At 36.6% G+C, this 19,869-nt stretch overlaps 1 long non-coding RNA gene across 1 annotated transcript in view; it reads left to right on the top strand.

Annotated features, from left to right (window-relative positions):
* The window catches only part of LOC137637059 (uncharacterized), a 216,779-nt gene that overhangs the window by 59,150 nt on the left and 137,760 nt on the right, over nt 1–19,869 (top strand). Inside the window, exon 3 of the long non-coding RNA XR_011043362.1 lies at nt 3,254–3,322. This is a non-coding gene — a long non-coding RNA (uncharacterized lncRNA). The remainder of the gene's footprint in view (nt 1–3,253; nt 3,323–19,869) is intronic.

The raw sequence follows: 19,869 nt of genomic DNA, 5'->3' as shown, positions 1-19,869 counted from the left end.
AATATGTAGTTTTGTATTAGTGTATTTAACTTCCATTAACCTTTCTTTCAATAATACTGTATTTTGCAGTTGTTTTTATGTGAATACAAACCTTCATAATTTGTTGGTTTACCCTTGATTTATTTAATCATGACCAAAATTGAAAAGTTGTGGGATTCTGGTAAGATTGTATAGTAACCAACTATCCACCCACACTGGAGAGGAGCGGCTTAGTTGGTGACAGAGCTTCCCTTATATCCTGGTTGTCTGTGTAGGAGATATGTTAACTGTGCTTTATCTAGTGCTCTACTTTATGCTTTTTCCTTTTGCTTTGTCTGAGTGATCCGTGCTTTTCAGAGTTTTCAGAGATGGCTGAGTACAAAAATAAGTCGTGCTTTTTGAAGTACTGATGGGATTGATATTGCGTTGCTTATGGGACACAGTGAACCCGAAATCACACTGGCTTTGGCCGTTGTCCTCCCAGATCATGAAACAGTACAGGTATTCGTGGTTTCAGATTTTGACAATCTTAATAGATCCCTATCTCTTATGAGGGTGCTCAGTAAGGGAGGCCAGGTTTTTTTTTCAGATATTGTCAATCGAGGGGATTTTTAAGATTTACAGGTACTATCTCTGATAATGTTCAAAATCTCGCCAAAGATACCACCTCGAACACTCATTCGAGTGGCAGTAGATAAACCTCTCTCTTCAGTAACAGAATCAGCGTTGCTGAAGCGATTCTATTATTCGCCATTATGAGCTCGATTGATTGATTATGAGCTATCTGGCATCCTGACGATACAGGCTTGAATCAGGTCTGGCTTTCCAGTATGGAAAAGCACCGAACTAAAATCTACTTAGAGAGAAACTAATTAGTTCTCCTAAGAAAACATCTTCCCTTTTATTTACCAGATGAATTATGGACGTTCTATGTGCCGGCCTCTCCTCATTTCAAATTACAGGTTAGTTACCTCCGTCCAGAGGTGAGTGCACATTTTGGTCCGTAGATACATAAAGGAAGAATAATAAAAATCACTACACTCATGCCTTCCTAGCTCATGCTAACTAAACACAACACCATTCACACGCATAAACAGTGTAAAACGCCAAGAGAATCCATCGCCATGACCACGTGGGAGATGAGTAGACAACATGCCACCGGTTCACTCTTAAGTTGTGCAGATTGGGAGGCCAGATAAATACTTATGTCTGCTAAACAGAGTAAATTAGCAATGACATCTATGTCCTGTTTTGCCACAAAAAACATGATTTTCCTCATTCTAGGAGCTGTGGCCTGGAGGACTTTATGGTGAAAAAGTGGCCGATGCATATCCACTTTTTCTTGTGTAGATATTGTTACACTATAAAAATCAGCCCTCCCAGAGGAGGAGGTCAGGCTCTTCTTATTATTCACTCCCTGGGTGTAAGTATTCCTGATGGGATATACCTGACAGACCTTATCCCCAGAGGTTTTGAGGTCGGTGGAGTTAAAACCTTCCCTCCCTCCTCCAACTTATTTTGACCGATGGTCCTTCAGGGCTCACCACAATCCTTTTCAGGTTTTTTCTCCTCAATTTTCAGATACAGTGCTACCTCCTGATATGAAAATTTTATGAGGCTAAACGAGATGCGAAGATTTTTCCGACTTATTGCAAAAACATTTTCCTTATACAAAACGAGGTACAGTACGATTTTCGCCTGAGACTAATTTTAAAATTTGCGCGCCGCCAAACTGTAAGCTCGCCACCATTCTTCCATTAGTTATCTCTCTACTCTGATGCTAGTTACTGCCATATGATCCTGCCCTCCTATTGGGTAGCATCTATCCCATCATGCATCTACACATCGGCGTTCCTCGACCATTTCGTTTCAGTAGCGCTATCATTCACATTGAATTCGTGCTGGTGATTTTGCTTTCATGCTTATAGTTACTGTACTGTACTGTATCGTGTAGCATTGAAGAAACATTTATGTAGGTAAGGGACCTTTCTCATACGTCATTTAATTCTTAAAATAAGTTTGTAACATATTACAATTGATATAACTGTTACTCAGATCATGTAATCCTTCACTTGGGACTGACTTCTAGGCCTTGGCTATCTTGAGAAGTATTTTTCGTTATCTGGGTTAAGGGTTAAACAGACAAATGTCTATTACAGGGGACTTTCTTTCACCTCAGGAAGACTCCCCATATAAATAGTGAAGGTTTGTATTTGCATAGGAACAAAGCATAAATCTTCAAGATTTTTCCTGCCTATATAAACCCAAGCCATTGATTTAATTCGCCTCCTTCCCCTGCAAGTCTTATTTCTCTTCCTCTTGTTATTTGAAATTTTTATAGTTTTTATGTGAAGGATCTAATTTAATGGTGTTACTGTTCTTGAGATATTTCATTTTGTTGGTTTATTCTTCTCTTGTAGATTGTTTATATCCTGGTTTCATCTCCTCACCGGTCCGTTCTTCCCCGTTAGAGCCCTAGGGTTTATAGCATCCTGCTTTTCCACCTAAGGTTATAGCCTAGCTTGTAATTATAATAGTAGTAATAAGTGAAGCTATGTTGTTCACTCGGTCGCTCCTCTCCAGCTTTGATGGGATAGTTGGTAACCATACAGTGTTAACCAGAATCCTTCAATGTTTTAATTCAGGTCGTAACTAAATAAATCGGGTGTAAACCCATATAGAGGATTCAGGTTAGTTTAATTAACATTACCAGTTAATTATTTGCAATTTACTTATGGCTGAAAGTTATAAGACTACTAATTTGTTTTCATTTTTTCAGATTGAATGGAGAGAAAGGGAGAAAGATAGAGAATGCTGCGAGTGTGTTTCGAGGCTGACATAAAATCAGTCTCTATTTATATACAGTATTTATTAATGTTATCAATTAAATATTTTCCCTGTTGGAACAATCAGGCTTATAGCATCCTGATTTTCCAACTAGGTTTGTAGCTTAGTAATAATAATAATAATAATATCATCATCCATATATATATGTATGTGTATGATGATAATAATAATAATAATAATAATAATAATGATAATATTAACAATAATTATGGTAATGATAGAAATAATAATAATATTACCCTCCATAAATATTTTGACTCTCTCTCTCTCTCTCTCTCTCTCTCTCTCTCTCTCTCTCTCTCTCTCTCTCTCTCTGTCTCTCTCTCTCTGTCTCTCTCTCTCTCTCTCTCTATTTTTTTTTGTATTTAATGGCCAAATCTAGCTTAGCTAAATGTATAAAAATGCTCATTTATTTACTTTTTTCCAGATTTGTCATAGCTGCCAAAAAACTCAAGAAGATGAAATACTAAAAGACGAAAATACCTGAAAGCTTCAGGTAAGTCAACTAAATTTGTTCAGTTCTCTCCAGGCTTTTCCTTTCCTCCTCCTGTTAACACCAGGTTCAATGAACCTCTATTTCTACACATCTCTGTATTTAAGACACCAACATTAATCTCAAAAGCTTCTAATGCATCTCCCACCTACTTAATTAGGCGATATAATCTTTCTCTTTCCTTACGGTAAATTTCCTTCTGTAGCTTATTGTAGAAACCTCTTGTGAGAGCTTTTCTTGCAGGACATTTTTAGCATTTTTACATCCATCTCTTATTTATCATTACTTCTCCATTTCCGATTTCCCTCAACCATTTCGCTAAGCAAAAGATCTTCTCCTTTCCCTCTACTATGTTGATGACCTCCCCCTCCTATTGGAGTTATCACTGTTAGCTGTAAGCAGTACCATAGGGTCTTTGCAGTGCCTTATTGGCACATCCCTTGCATTAGTAACCTCGCCTCTCTCTTGTAGTGATTTACACTTTCTCAATCTACCAACGGCACTCCTTTCCACACCTTGGTACTCACTCGATATCTTCATTCAAATAAAGTTCCCCACAAGTATTACCATTCGTTGTTAATTTCGTCATATTCAGCTCTTGGATGTAAAATATTTCTAATTCTTTTCTTCGACCACACAAAAATGATCCTCCTCCATCATCAGCCTTGCAAATATGATATTTTCACCTTACTTTGTTTGTAGAGGTATACTGAAAATATCTATCGTATTCACTTCACCTTTACCTGTACATCTCTTAAATTCAAACACATTCCTTAATTTATGTGCATACCTAACTAGTATCAATCCTATCAACTCATTCGATACCAATTTACATCAATTTCACACATGCATCACATTCACTCTAAACACACACAGGATGATTCACCCAGGTGAACTGTTACTAATCTTCCCTAATATCCTATATTACCAAATCACTCCCTCCTACATACATCTGTAACATGGCCATCCACACCATATTCAGTAAACTTGCCACATTCCTCTTTGCATGATGCCCATCCTAACCACAACTACGATTCACACGTAAGATTACACCAACATCCAGTTTCTATACACTCAGTTTACTACACCGATAATATTTGACCACACTCCTCCTCCTCTTTCACTAGCTAATAAGGTGTTTTTTTTCACCACACCTGAAACATGCATATAATGCCAATCTACAATTATTCTTCTTAGTTCTACTTTCCAGGATTCATAACACTTCTCAAGGCTACATGAACTTAACCTACCTTCCTTAACCCTAAAACTTTCCTCCCCTTCTATCAACTACTCCCTTCTGAAATTGCTATATCCTGGTCTTTGAAACCCAATCTCAGTTGTATAATCCATTCTGGCCCTGGTGGTGTATTTATATGTCCTTTACTCACTATTCAAGATGAACTCAATGTTAGGCCAGTAAAAGAACACCACGACTCGCCTCTAATTACAACAGAAATAGAACCAGTGTCATTTGTTGAATAAAGGCTCCTTATAACATACTTACACCCAAAGAATAGTCAGATTGGAACCTAGTGAAGTAACAGAAAGAAGTTTGTGCTCCTTCAAATCATCATGACTTAAGAATAATCAAGATAATCCAAAACGAAGAACTCTTTTACACATTTTCATGGTTAATTTTTCAAGTAAAAGTGTTGAAAATTAGTTAACTCTTACACCCCCCCCCCCCCCCACACTTTCTGCACATACATGCTTCCACAATAAAGTTGTTTATTACAGAGTAAAATAAAACTCGTAATCCCAAGTGCTTTCTTTCACCATGTCTGCTCAGTCATCCTTAATGTCATCACAAACCTAAATAATAGTACTGTCAATACAGGAGTTAAGTCAAATAGTTTTTTCTTCATGCCATATTTTTTACTTGCTCCACAGAACAAACGGTAGTCCTTATATGAGAATGATATTCTGTAGCAAAGAGTAAGAACTATCACTGCTTGAAGAACAACATCGTTTGAGCTGTTTAGTTTTACTCATGAAAAAAAAATATTCTCCCATTCTCTGTGAAAATCACTCAGTTTCACGACAATACTGAATTCACATTAAAGAATTACTTTTGCTATGCCCTCACAACCTTTATCACCCAGTGTGGTTAGTGCTTCCTCTGTCAGGTTTGTATTACAAAATTTGTTATCTACCATGATGACCCTGACAAGAAATGGTTGAATATTAGTATAGGCCTAAAGAAAGTCTTTATTGGGAAATATTCACCTAGTAACAAATGTCATACATACTGCACAGACATCCTAGCCTTAGAATCCAATACCTGGACATGCCATATCATACACACTTCTTATACCAGTTGCATAGCACATATAATGCCAGTTAAGGGTTGCCTGGAAAACGTAGCTTAGAACACCAAATATGTCTTGAGAACTTCATGTGAAGTGTTGCTGTATGTTGTTCGTATGGTCATGAAATCCTAAAAGTTCAACCCTTAAAATAAGATAGTATTCCACTGAAAAGATTTTGTGGAACTTGGTTTCTGTTGCAATTAGTGGTGAGTTAAGGGGAAATATGTCTGCTGTGTTTCATGTTCAATGCCTGTTTTTATATCTGATTTCATTCTCTCAAGAGACTTTATATTCTTTTGCTGTTTGTTTCCTCTTCAGCTATATTGATTGTGTGGCTTCTCTCTAACACTTGTACTTACACCCCTCTACCTTTCTTCCAAAAAAGCCATCATTTTATTTCCTAATGATACCTGTAGTCTCATGCCATCTTATATTATCCTTCTCCTCTTTTAGATATGCTTCAGTGTTCCGATTCATATCTCTTAGACCTAGATAATTGTCCTTATAAATTACTGTGACTTCTTTGTTATCTGTAAGAAATTCGTACTGTTTCCAGTCTCATCTGTGATAGTCTTTGCTTGTCTTCGTCTAGTTTTACAAACTTACTTGTACCTACCTTTGCCTTGCATTGAATCTTTCACTATCGTTTCCCTTCTTTCTCATCTGCTTTTATGTTTCTCTTTCAATGCCTGCAATCTCTCTAATCTCTTGCGTCTTAAGTGTTTATAGCCCTATGGTTGCCTGTTGGCCCAGCATGGACGTGTTCAATGTACAATCTTTACATCCTCCACTTGGCTCGTTAAATGTTCTGTTGTTCTTTCATCATTTTCTACCCTTTTCATTGATTTATTCCAGCCTTTATCTATATCTTTTATACTGTTGTCTTATAAGCCCTTTGACTCATTGTTTCAATTCCCAAGAGGAAATTCCATTTACTTTGGGCTCCATATTCAGTTCTGCTGTAACATCAACTTGTATTATAATTTTGTCCTTTCTTTTTCACATTCATCTTTCAGTTCTTGGGTCTTTTTTTTTTTTTTTTTTGTTTTTTTTTTTTTTGTAGCTTATAATCACTCATTCCATAACACTCTCTTTGAATTGTAACTCTGGTCACACTTGCAATTCCAGTTCCTACCTTTAAGCTTACATAGTTTTTATAAACACCTGGTACATAATTAATATACTGTTGGTTGCTAATGTCGGCTGCTTACTGGTTAATTTTGAGTAGTTTTTTCTTTATGTATTGTATTGCAATTGATTTTCTTACTATATTTTTCATATTTTTGTATACTTATATTCCCATTTTCATTCTTTCTAGGAGACGGGTGTTGATACCATTCTTTTGAGTCTCTCTCCTAACCATCCTCTCCTCTTAAAGAACCTAAATTTTTCTTGACCGGAAAAACACTTGTCTCTACTTTCTAATTAATCATTTTACATTTTTATCCAGCAATCTGGATTTCTTCTCTCTCCTGTCAGCCAAAACTAATTTATCAAAAGCATTAGTCACATTCTTTAGGAGACTTCTGGGTTACTATGTACCAAAATCTAACACACTTCTACTTATACTTTATTCACAGTTTTACAAAATCTGACACACTTCTACTTATACTTTATTCACAGTAGTACTTAGAATATTAACCTAAGGCTGGAACTTGCCCTCTATTTTTGCAATAAATCTATGCCGGCAAATACTTGTATATGCTCCATTGAAAACTGTGTTTTACTTGGTCAAAACTAGAAAAAGCCATAATATGTACCATACCTAACCTATCTATTAATTTCACCAATCCTCTTTTCCGTAAACATACCACTAAATGTCTTGCTTATCCACAAACAAAAACCACCTCACATTTGAGTATAAATATACCATGGGAAGACACTAACACTTTGGACTGAAACAATCATAACATATCATAACATGATACTATATTTTCATCTTACAGTAATATCATAGGATTGTTTACTTCCCTTATAGAAAGTCTCATTCCATTGGTGAATGAGGATATTTCACAATATTGTTTCCCTCCTGATAGTTTTATTCGACTGGCCAATGCAATACACAACAGTCGCCCAAACAAATCGTAATATTTTCTTTGCCGAAAAAAAAAACTGTCGTTTTCATTTCAACTCGCCTTCCTATTCATACCTTCGGTTTTACTTATAATAGTTGGTAAATACTTATCATCCTCACTATTACTGTAATTAGACTTCTTTCATCCTAACTCTGTTAAACACTTTGACAATCTTTCTATCTTACAGTCTACAGCTTTTCAATTACCAGGACACCACCAGATCTGGTGTTTTAAAACAGTTGGGTTGTGGAATGGAAGTCATATAGGCCACCATCCTTTTCATTCACAGTACCTGCAAAAGAAGACAGAATTGTGAGGGGTAGTAGGTTGGCCAGGGCACCAGCCAACAAGTTAAGATACTACCGCTAGAGTGTAATGGGGTCCTATGACCGGCCAGACAGTACTACACTGGATCCTTCTGGCTACAAAATACTCACCCTTTACCTACACATACATGGAATAGTTGTCCTATTCGTTACAGATTCTCCTCTGTCCTCATATACCTGACAACACTTGAGATTACCAAACAATTCTTCTTCCCCCAAGGGGTTAACTACTGTACTGTAATTGTTCAGTGGTTACATTCCTCTTGGTAAGGGTAGAAGTGACTTTTAGCTATGTTAAGCAGCTCTTCAAGGAGATGGGCACTCCAAAATCAAACCATTGTTCTTTAATCTTGGGCAGTGCCATAGTATCTATACCATACTCTTCCACTGTCTGGGTTTAGAGTTCTCTTGGTTGAGAGTATACTCGGGCACACTATTCCATTTACTTTTTCTTCCTCTTGTTTTGTTGAAGTTTCTATAGTTTATATTATATAGGAAATATTTTCATGTTACTGTTCTTAAAATATTTTATTTTTTCTTGTATCCTTTCCTCACTGGGCTATTTTCCCTGTTGGGGCCCCTGGGCTTTTAGCATCCCGCTTTTCCATTTAGGGTTGTAGCTTAGCAAGTAGTAATGATGATAATAATAATAACAGGCCAAAGGGAGTCAAATATACGTAAAATTTAAACCTTGCAAAACATTGAAAACTACGACTGATACAATCCTTGCTAGATTTGCCTTCCATTGTCATCCCATATTTCTGTCTTGATATTCACACTCATCACTCATATAGCTTTACATAACACCCATTCATGCTGTGGTACAGTACATGCACTTTTAGTTAACAGTCTTTTATACACTTTTTGTACTGCCAACTTTGCCTTTGTCACAACCTGGGCTTTCATTTAGTTCCCTCTGATCCTCCATCCTAAGCTCAACTTGAAATTCATCCGTCTCTCGACCTTCATCATCTATTCCAAATCCACTCGAGTCACTTGTTATCTCAATCAAATCACTAAATTTTTCTCTATTCAGATACTTCACCTACCCTTTGCTTACTTGCTTTTTCTTTCATGATGTCAGTCGACACCTTATCAGAAGTCTTGCTATCTCGCAGGAAACATACAATTACTGTAAGTGTAACACACTTGCTGTACATCACTCGTTCATTGTAATTTGTTCTCTTAACACAATTTCCACACATCCCATTCACACACTGAAACTCGCATTATCTTAATATGCAGCCTAGACTATTACACGTTTCACATTTATTTAATGTCTTGTTTTCACACACTTGTTAATATGATGCCCTTTCTCTCCACAACCATAATAGGCACTTAGTGACCTCATATATTCATTTTTCCTGTGACCCATTCTATAACATCTAAAACCCCTCCTACCTGGAGACACTCCTCTCCTACTTCCTTTCCAACTTACTTACTCACTATATCCATTCATTATATTTACCCTATTTTCAAAGTCATGCTCTCAACAGTATTTCAAACACCTGATCCCATTTTAATCTTCCGTTTGTATGTCTTGTTTCCCCCACCCTTTTTTTTTTTGGTTTCTGTTGCAATTGGTGGTGAGTTAAGGGGAAATGTGTGTGCTTTGTTTCATGTTCAATGCCTGTTTTTATATCTCTGATTTCATTCTCTCAAGAGACTTTATATTCTTGTGCTGTTTGTTTCCTCTTCAGCTCTATTGGTTGTGTAGCATCTCTCTAACACTTGTACATACACCCTTCTATTACATTTTAGGGGAGCCAGGAACTGAAGATAAACCCGAAACTTAGAGGACAGGAAATCAACTACTTTATTAGCTGCTAGGTGGCGTACACAAAGTTATCAGTTACGGTTTTTACACATGTATTCTGCAAGGCATCATACAACACCTTCTACCTTGCTTCCAAAAGGCCATAATTTTATTTCCTAGTGATACCTGTAGCCCTCTGCCATCTTATATTATCTTTCTCCTCTTTTAGATAGGATTCAGCCCTATGTTTGCCTGTTGGCCCAGCATGGACGTGTTCAATGTACAGTCTTTACATCCTCCACTTGGCTCGTTAAATGTTCTGTTGTTCTTTCATCATTTTCTACCCTTTTCATTGATTTATTCCAGCCTTTATCTATATCTTTTATACTGTTGTCTTATAAGCCCTTTGACTCATTGTTTCAATTCCCAAGAGGAAATTCCATTTACTTTGGGCTCCATATTCTGTTCTGCTGTAACATCAACTCCTTGTATTATAATTTTGTCCTTTCTTTTTCACATTCATCTTTCAGTTCTTGAGTTATTTTGTAGCTTATAATCACTCATTCCATAATACTCTATTTGAATTGTAACTCTGGTCTCACTTGTAATTCCAATTCCTACCTTTAAGCTTAAATAGTTTTTATAAACACCTGGTACATAATTAATATACTGTTGGTTGCTAATGTCAGCTGCTTACTGGTTAATTTTGAGTAGTTTTTTCTTTATGTATTGTAGTGCAATTGATTTTCTTACTATATTTTTCATATTTTTGTACACCTATATTCCCATTTTCATTCTTTCTAGGAGATTGGTGTTGACACCATTCTTTTGAGTCTCTCTCCTAACCATCCTCTCCTCTTAAAGAACCAAAATTTCTCTTGACCGGAAAAACACTTGTCTCTACTTTTTAATTAATAATTTTTAATTTTTGTCCAGCAATCTGGATTTCTTCTCTCTAATGTCAGCCAATACTAATTTATCGAAAGCATTAGTCACATTCTTTAGGAGACTTCTTGGTTACTATGTACCAAAATCTAACACACTTCTACTTATACTTTATTCACAGTTTTACAATATCTGACACACTTCTACTTATACTTTATTCACAGTTTTACCTAGAATATTAACCTAAGGGTGGAACTTGCCCTCTATTTTTACAATAATTCTATGCCGGTAAATACTAACCTAACCTAACCTAACATATGTTCCATTGAAAACTGTGTTTTTTACTTGGTCAAAACTAGAAAAAGCCCTGATATTTACCATACCTAACCTCTATTAATTTCACCAATCCTCTTTTCCGTAAACATACCACTAAATGTCTTGCTTATCCACAAACAAAAACACCTCACATTTGAATATAAATATACCATGGGAAGACACTAACACTTTGGACTGAAACAATCATAACATATCATAACACGATACTATATTTTCATCTTACATTAATACCGTAGGATTGTTTACTTCCCTTATAGAAAGTCTCATTCCATTGGTGAATGAGGATATTTCACAATATTGTTTCCCTCCTGATAGTTTTATTCGACTGGCCAATACAATACACAACAGTCGCCCAAACAAATCGTAATATTTTCTTCGCCAAAGAAAAATTGTCATTTTCATTTCAACTCGCCTTCCTATTCATACCTTCGATTTTACTTATAATAGTTGATAAATGCTTATCATCCTCACTATTACTGTAATTAGACTTCTTTCATCCTAACTCTGTTAAACACTTTGACAATCTTTCTATCTTACAGTCTACAGCTTTTCAATTACAAGGACACCACCAGGTCTGGTGTTTAAAAACAGTTGAGTTGTGGAAGGGAAGTCATATAGGCCACCATCCTTTTCAATCACAGTACCTGCAAAAGAAGACAGAATTGTGAGAGGTAGTAGGTTGGCCAGGGCACCAGCCAACAAATTAAGATACTACCGCTAGAGTGTTATGGGGTCCTATGACTGGCCAGACAGTACTACACTGGATCCTTCTGGCTACAATATACTCACCCTTTACCTACACATACATGGAATAGTTGTCCTATTCGTTACAGATTCTCCTCTGTCCTCATACACCTGACAACACTTGAGATTACCAAACAATTCTTCTTCCCCCAAGGGGTTAACTACTGTACTGTAATTGTTCAGTGGTTACATTGCTCTTGGTAAGGGTAGAAGTGACCTTTAGCTATGTTAAGCAGCTCTTCAAGGGGATGGGCACTCCAAAATCAAACCATTGTTCTTTAATCTTGAGCAGTGCCATAGTCTCTGTACCATACTCTTTCACTGTCTTGTTTTAGAGTTCTCTTGCTTGAGAGTATACTTGGGCACACTATTCCATTTACTTTTTCTTCCTCTTGTTTTGTTGAAGTTTTTATAGTTTATACTATATAGAAAATATTTTCATGTTACTGTTCTTAAAATATTTTATTTTTTCTTTTATCCTTTCCTAGTTTCCCTGTTGGGGCCCCTGGGCTTTTAGCATCCCGCTTTTCCATCTAGGGTTGTAGGGTTGTAGCTTAGCAAGTATTAATAATGATGATAATAATAACAGGCCAAAGGGAGTCAAAGATATGTAAATTTTATAACTTGCAAAACATCAAAAACTATGACATACAATCCTTGCTAGATTGGCCTCCCATTGTTATCCCATAATTCTGTCTTGATATTCACACTCATCACTCATATAGCTTTACTTAACACCCATTCATGCTGTGGTACAGTACATGCACTTTTAATTAACAGTCTTTTATACACTCTTATACTGTCAACTTGGTCTTTGTCACAACCTGGGCTTTCATTTAGTTCCCTCTGATCCTCCATCCTAAGCTTAACTTGAAATTCATCCGTCTCTCGACCTTCATCATCTATTCCAAATCCACTCGAGTCACTTGTTATCTCAATCAAATCACTAAATTTTTCTCTATTCAGATACTTCACTTACCCTTTGTATACTTGCTTTTTCTTTCATGATGTCAGTCAACACCTCATTAGAAGTCTTGCTATCTCGCAGGAAACATACAAATACTATAAGTCTAACACTCTTGCTGTACATCACTCGTTCATTCTAATTTGTTCTCTAACACAATTTCCCCACATCCCATTCTCACACTGAAACTCGCATTATCTTACTATGCAGCCTAGACTATTACACGTTTCACATTTATTTAATGTCTTGGTTTCATACACTTGTTAATATGATGCCCTTTCTCTCCACAACCATAATAGGCACTTAATGACCTCATATATTCATTTTTCCTGTGACCCATTCTATTACGTCTAAAACCCCTCCTACCTGGAGACACTCCTCTCCTGCTTCCTTTCCAACTTGCACACTACTTCCATTCATTATATTTACCCTATTTTCAAAGTCATGCTCTCAACAGTATTTCAAACACCTCATCCCATTTCAATCTTCCGTTTGTATGTCTTATTTTCCCTTTTTTTTTTTTATTTAAGAGCTCATACACACTCATGTACAGTGGCACAGAACCTCACCAATGCCTTATATTAATTTATATTCTGATCTTCAAACTACTTTCTTGTTAAAATCTCCAGCCTATGGTCATACGTCTCCACTGTCATGTTTTACCCATCTTCGCTTCTTCAAACTCATTGTTGTTTCTATACTGTACACCAGCTTTTATTCTTCTCGCAGGATCAATTACATGTACATCTCTCTGATTACTCACAATCATGATTGTCCCATGAAGAATATTTAAATTCCCTTTCAAAAAAAAAAAAAATGCTAATATCATGTGTTCCAAACTGTATTTTCACCCTCTTCTCTCTACAAAAATTTTCCTTCTCAGAAAATCTCAACAGCATCTCTCACTCCATTCAACTTATGTTTTGCTCTCTGGCACTTCCCTAATCAAGATGCATTCACTATCACTCATGGTTGTATATAGACTTTTTCATTTTACTTAGTACTTCAGTATGACCTTGCTCTTTTTAGCCCTTTTCTTTTTTTGTACTCTCATTTTCTCCTGTCCTGCACCTTGTACTCCCCATCTTTTCATCCTTCCAGGCATTCTTCCATTGTCTCTGCTATTTTCAGATGACCTCTCACTTTAACGTCTATCCTCCTTTCATCAGCTTCCTAAGTTCTTCATTTTCTTTCCTCAACCATTCATTCTCACATTATTTCCTCTACAGTTCTCTCCAAGTCTTCAATTATTCTTCCATACTGTTCTATTTCCTTTACACTTTGTCCTCAGCAAATCTTACTTCACTCACTATCCTTTCTGGTCCAAATGACTTGATAGTCCCTGGCAGTAGTGCCCCAAAGAATAATCCCTTAATGAGTAATGCCCCGTGTTGGGTGCCAATTATGTCATGAGATTTGGGGCAATATGCACCAGAATGATACTCACTTCTACAGTACTTTATACGTAACCTAAAAACATACATACTCACGTACATTTGCTTGTAATGATCATACATACATACATATACCAAGGCACTTCCCCCAATATTGGGGGTAGCCGACATCAACAAATGAAACAAAAACAAAAACGGGACCTCTACTCTGTACGTTCCTCCCAGCATAACAAGGGACTCAACTGAGTTCAGCTGGTACTGCTAAGGTGCCACAGCCCACCCTCCCACATTATCCACCACAGATGAAGCTTCATAATGCTGAATCCCCTACTGCTGCTACCTCCGCGGTCATCTAAGGCATCGGAGGCAGCAGCAGGAATGATAACTCCATTATACATTGTAATGTTTATCTAACCCCTAACAATATCTCTAATTTTAAACAATGGGGTCTGTACCATCAAAGTTTCCCTTCTATAAAAAGGAAAAACAACATAAACCAACCAAATTCAATATTTAAAATCGTGTGTCAAGATTTTTCCTAAATCTAATACACAATTATATGTAAACAAACACGACCAAAATAAACCAAAACATTAATCATATCCCACAATATTGTTTTTCACTCGGTGAAAGAATCTTTATTTACAGATAGATATTACCCCAAACATAAACTATTCACTTCACTCGCATCAAAACAGTAATGAAGGTCTGTACATCCTTCATTTTATTTCCACTTTTAACTTCACTCGGATTGTTTATCTTGTTTTACATTTTACGAGTAATTTCTTCTGTCCTGTACTTGATGATCCAGCCAATCGGCCTCGTTTTCTCTGTAGATACATTTTTCACTTTTGAAAACCACTTGAAATACAAATATATATCCCTATATTGATTATAATCACATTAGTTTCTGTCAGTGGAGGATTATGAAGTTGAATTGTGTGCTTTAGCATCGTCAATCACAGTCCCATCCACATAAGGTCAATAGGCAACGTGTCTAAGAAATAGGATATATACTGTAGTCCTCCCTGTAAAATTTCCAAAACATCCCAATTACCAGGGCACTCTTCACTTGACCTACACCAATGAACAATGGGGTCTTAATTCTGGAAGTACTACATAAGCCCCCCTTATTATCAGATCCCCTCAACATTCCTGGATAAAAAGACAAAATATAGGAAAGGTAAATGGGTGGCAAGATTAAAAATAACAATAGCTATGTAATGTCATCCGTATAATATCACTGATATTCATGTTTTTATATACATATTCTTAATTCCTTTGCTGCCTTTTGATATCTCCAAGTGGTACCCCCGCAGCCTATTGGCTCCTCTTAATTTCAACCTGTCTTTATATTACTTTTCTTCATCTGGTCCACTTGAATTTGGCGAGTGTACTGAGGATAAGTACATCAGCCTTTTGACTGAGATTGTTTTGATCTTGATGTTTGCTACTCTTCTATTCATTGCCTCCAATACTACAACAAGATGTTCTTCCTTCCTGCCCACCCAATTTTCTCTGTTAATACATTTTGGTGACAAGAAGAACTCTAGCGACATCAGCGATTACATTTATCACTAAGTACTTAATTCGCCCTACATCTTGTATTTTGCTCTCATATTGCCAAATTGGGGGCTAAACATTCCTTTGCTTCCTTCCCAGTCACCATGAATTTTGTTTTTATCACGATTTCCAATCCTCTCCCTCCATTCTTCTCTTACAGTTTTTTTTAAATGTTACCAAAAGTTATACCTCTCATTCTGTAGTTAACTCAAGGTTATCTGCATATATTAACCCTTTAACCCCCAGGCTATTTGGAAATTTCCAACCCTTAACCCCCAGGGGGTTATTTTTTTCCTAGCACATTTTGCAGTATATTTTTTTTTTTAAATTGCTCTAACAGCCTTAATTTTTGTCATAGAGAGGTCAGGTTAGTCTCATTCTCTTGGAAAATGCCTGAATTTTCTCAAAAATTTATCAAATATGAAGTTTTTTTTTTTATAGCACTTTTTCGCAAGGACGTACCGGTACGTCCATGGGGGTAAAGGGATGGCTTTTGTGAAATGTACCAGTACGTCCTTTTGGGGGTAAAAGGGTTAATTGACAGGTGCTATGTTTGCATTCTAAAATAGATTTCCTTATTATCATAATGAACAGCAAAAGACTCGGTGCTGATCCTTGATAGAATCTAATGCTTACCTCAGAATATCTCTGATAACCCTGCCACTGTCTTCACTCTAGATTGTGTTTTATTTTACGGTAGTATAATACCTCATTTGGTCATCCCAGTAACTTCTTGTCTTTGTCATTACCCAACCCTTTTAATAGTGTATTGGTACTCTCACTGGTTCCTGGTGGACATACTGCTTGAGCAAGTGTGAAATATTGATATCTACGGACAGAACATCATTCCCAGTTGCAGCCTAACTTGATGGCATTTCCTTCCTCCTAATTACTTCCCTTATCTCAATTACACTTATTATAATACCAAGCCCCTTCGTTTATTGGATTATCCTAAGTTCTTGATACTGAATTTTTCTTTCAGTTAGCCTCCTGTTACCTTATACAAAAATGTGTGCGCTCTGTTTTTCCATCTCCGTCCCATATAACTTGCCGCTTGTTCATACAGAAGAACCTTTAAAGTCGTATGGTAAACCTAGTCTTCATGGTTATGATAACCTCCCATGTTCTAAATCCCTCTTATGTATCCCCATTCTGCCCTTACCTTCAATTGAATCTTAACTTTGTCATATTCCATTTTATAGTAATCATCTTTTCTATTTCCATTCCTATTTTATCCTTTATGTCCTATTTAACCCTTTTACTCCCAGGCTATTTGGAACTTTCCAACCCTTAACCCGCAGGCTTATTGGAAATTTTCAACCCTTAATCCCTAGGGGTTATTTTTTTTTCAAGCACCTTTTGCAGTATATTTTTTTTTTTAGATTGCTCTAACAGCTTTAATTTTCGTCATAGAGAGGTCAGGTTGGTCTCATTCTCTTGGAAAATGCCTGAAGTTTCTCCAAATTTATAAAAAATATGCAAAAAAAATGTAAAAAGCAGTTTTTTGCAAGGACGTACCGGTACGTCCATGGGGGTAAAGGGATGAGTCTTGTGAAACCTACCAGTACAGTACGTCCTTTTTGGGGGGTAAAAGGGTTAAGTTTCAGATACCATTTCACTTCTTGCACCTTTATTTCATACTTTTGACGTGGTCTGCATTTTTATCACATTTTCACCCCAACATTCTTTAAAGGTTTTTCCTATTTGATATGCTACAATCTCTTATGTTATTGCAGTGTTGTGATAGAATAATCTACTTATATTTAATCCTGTTTTAGTCTCTCCATATACCTACTTCTATTTTTTCTCACTCTTATTCTTTCCTACATTTCTACATTGGATAATATGGTTGGGATTAATACTGTTTAATACATTTTGGTTTGTACAGTATCTCCAGGGCCATATCCCATATGTTTGCTATGTTACCATACTTCATTATTTCATACCTCCAAGTATTCCACTTATTATTTCCTTTTTTGAATGTTCAGTTATGATCCTCTTTATTACATGCACACAAATATTCACATTCTATTATTCCTCTGATGTCCCCCTTTTTTAACTGTTCTTCATTTACGTGCTTATCCTCCTCCTTACTTCTAAATGTTAACATTTCAGTATTTCTGGTTTGGTGCTAAATGTAAACTTTTTCAAGATTTCCATGCTATGGCAGTTGTCTATTGCTACTCTGTCTTCCTTTCTGCTGCTGGGGAACACTGTGTGTATACAAGTGCTTCAATTTCAACCCCTTTATAAGTGTTAGCCTTTGCTGACTTATGTTTTTCAGTTTACAAGCTTAGTTTGTTCCAGGATAAAGCTCATAGACTAAAGTGATCGTATTGTAGCGGGATGTCAACAAAAACAAACCCCCCACACCCTTAATCACTCTTACTTTCTCAATATCCCACAATACAAACTTTCCCCTGACTCTACTTCAAACTGGACTCTTGGACAGAAGGAAAATGAAAACAAAACATAGCCTTAAAATTATATTCACCGCAACCAAAAGAAAAAAAAATTCTGCATTCAAAATAAGCTTAACATATAAACCACCAACAACCAAAATAATTACACGTAAAACAAATCATTAAATTCATAAATATACCAAAAAAAAAAACCGTATCACCATTCAAATAAAAAAAAACCCTAACAAACTTAATACTAAACCGCACACCAGCTCAAAATATGTGTTTATATATATTACGACACCAACACTGTCGCCACACACAAGCCGAACTGTCCTTTCACGGCAAACTACCACTACAGTTTATGGTAACCGAAGAGTTCTTAATTTGCCATAACGGCCTCAACTCCTTGAGTCACAGGTGTCAGTATCATCATCATCATCATCGACATCTTACACAATCTTTATAAACAGTATCCAAACGGAAAATCCTTCAAACGGGCTGGGTCATTATGGCATCAAAATCAAGGGAATCGTTCAGTGCAATCAAATCGTAATCCTAATCGTAGTCCAGGTCATCAACGGTTCAGCAATCCAATAAAACAGTCCAAAAAAAATCGTATACAGGCCAGGTCATCAACAATATTCCAATTTCAAAATTCGGTCTCTCCAAAGGAGGAATCGCGGCCTGCCAAAATAAAAAACACTTATGAACACTCCTAACTAACTTAACTATCGCACCATAATCAAAGATAAACAATAAACTTTCTATCACTCATGAACGCGCCTAACAAAAATAAATAAAAACAGTACTTACTCAGAATATAAAAAAAAGCTTCACAGCCGGCTTTCGAAGAGCAAAAAAAATACACAGCCGACTCCTTCTATCGTTCAATATCCAATGCTTTCGCCCAAGACATTCATCACCACCCTATCCTAGCTAAAAAGGTAAACAAACAACCTCAATTATACCAACAATCTTTCCAACTTCAAACAATCATTCGCTAATTACCCTTTCCTCAGCGCGCACCGCGGACACACAAAACACGCACACACAAACGCACATACACACATACTCTCTTGCGCACGCGCGATCTAACAAAACGAAGCAAATGAAATTCTCTCTCTCTCTCTCTGACGAAACTAAAGCAAATAAACACTCTTTCTTTCTTTCTTGTGGTTTGACAAACTTAAGTAAATAAACACCCACACTCACTCACTCACTCTCTCTCTCTCTCTCTCTCTCTCTCTCTCTCTCTCTCTCTCTCTCTCTCTCTCTCTCTCTCTCTCTCTCATTAATGACAAAGCTAAAGCAAATAAAATTTCTACATTTAACAATACTAAAACAACTCTCTCTCTCTCTCTCTATCTCTCTCTCTCTCTCTCTCTCTCTCTCTCTCTCTCTCTCTCTCTCTCTCTCTCTCTCTCTCTCTCTCTCTCTGACAAAACTTAAATAAACACACTCACACACTCTCTCTCTCTCTCTCTCTCTCTCTCTCTCTCTCTCTCTCTCTCTCTCTCTCTCTCTCTCTCGATTTGGCAAACAAAAATAAATTAAAATAAAATTAATCCTCCACATTCCTCCCCCCTTACTTTGCCAAATCCTCACACAACACTTACCTATTTTCTCATTACCCAGTCGCAATCAGGAACAGGGCCTCGGCTTCGGGTAACTGGGCCTTCATATACCTGCACTCTCTCATTCACTTCTTCCATGTCGTTTTCATTCAACGTACTGTTACGAGTCCCGTCTATGCTCTGCTCGTCTAAGATATCATTCACTATTTCATCTACCTC

Source organism: Palaemon carinicauda, unplaced genomic scaffold (assembly GCF_036898095.1).
Source record: "Palaemon carinicauda isolate YSFRI2023 unplaced genomic scaffold, ASM3689809v2 scaffold51, whole genome shotgun sequence".
In the NCBI taxonomy this organism is placed as follows: domain Eukaryota; kingdom Metazoa; phylum Arthropoda; class Malacostraca; order Decapoda; family Palaemonidae; genus Palaemon; species Palaemon carinicauda.
The sequence above is the reverse complement of the archived record's forward strand: the minus strand, read 5'-3'. Positions and strand labels throughout refer to the sequence as shown.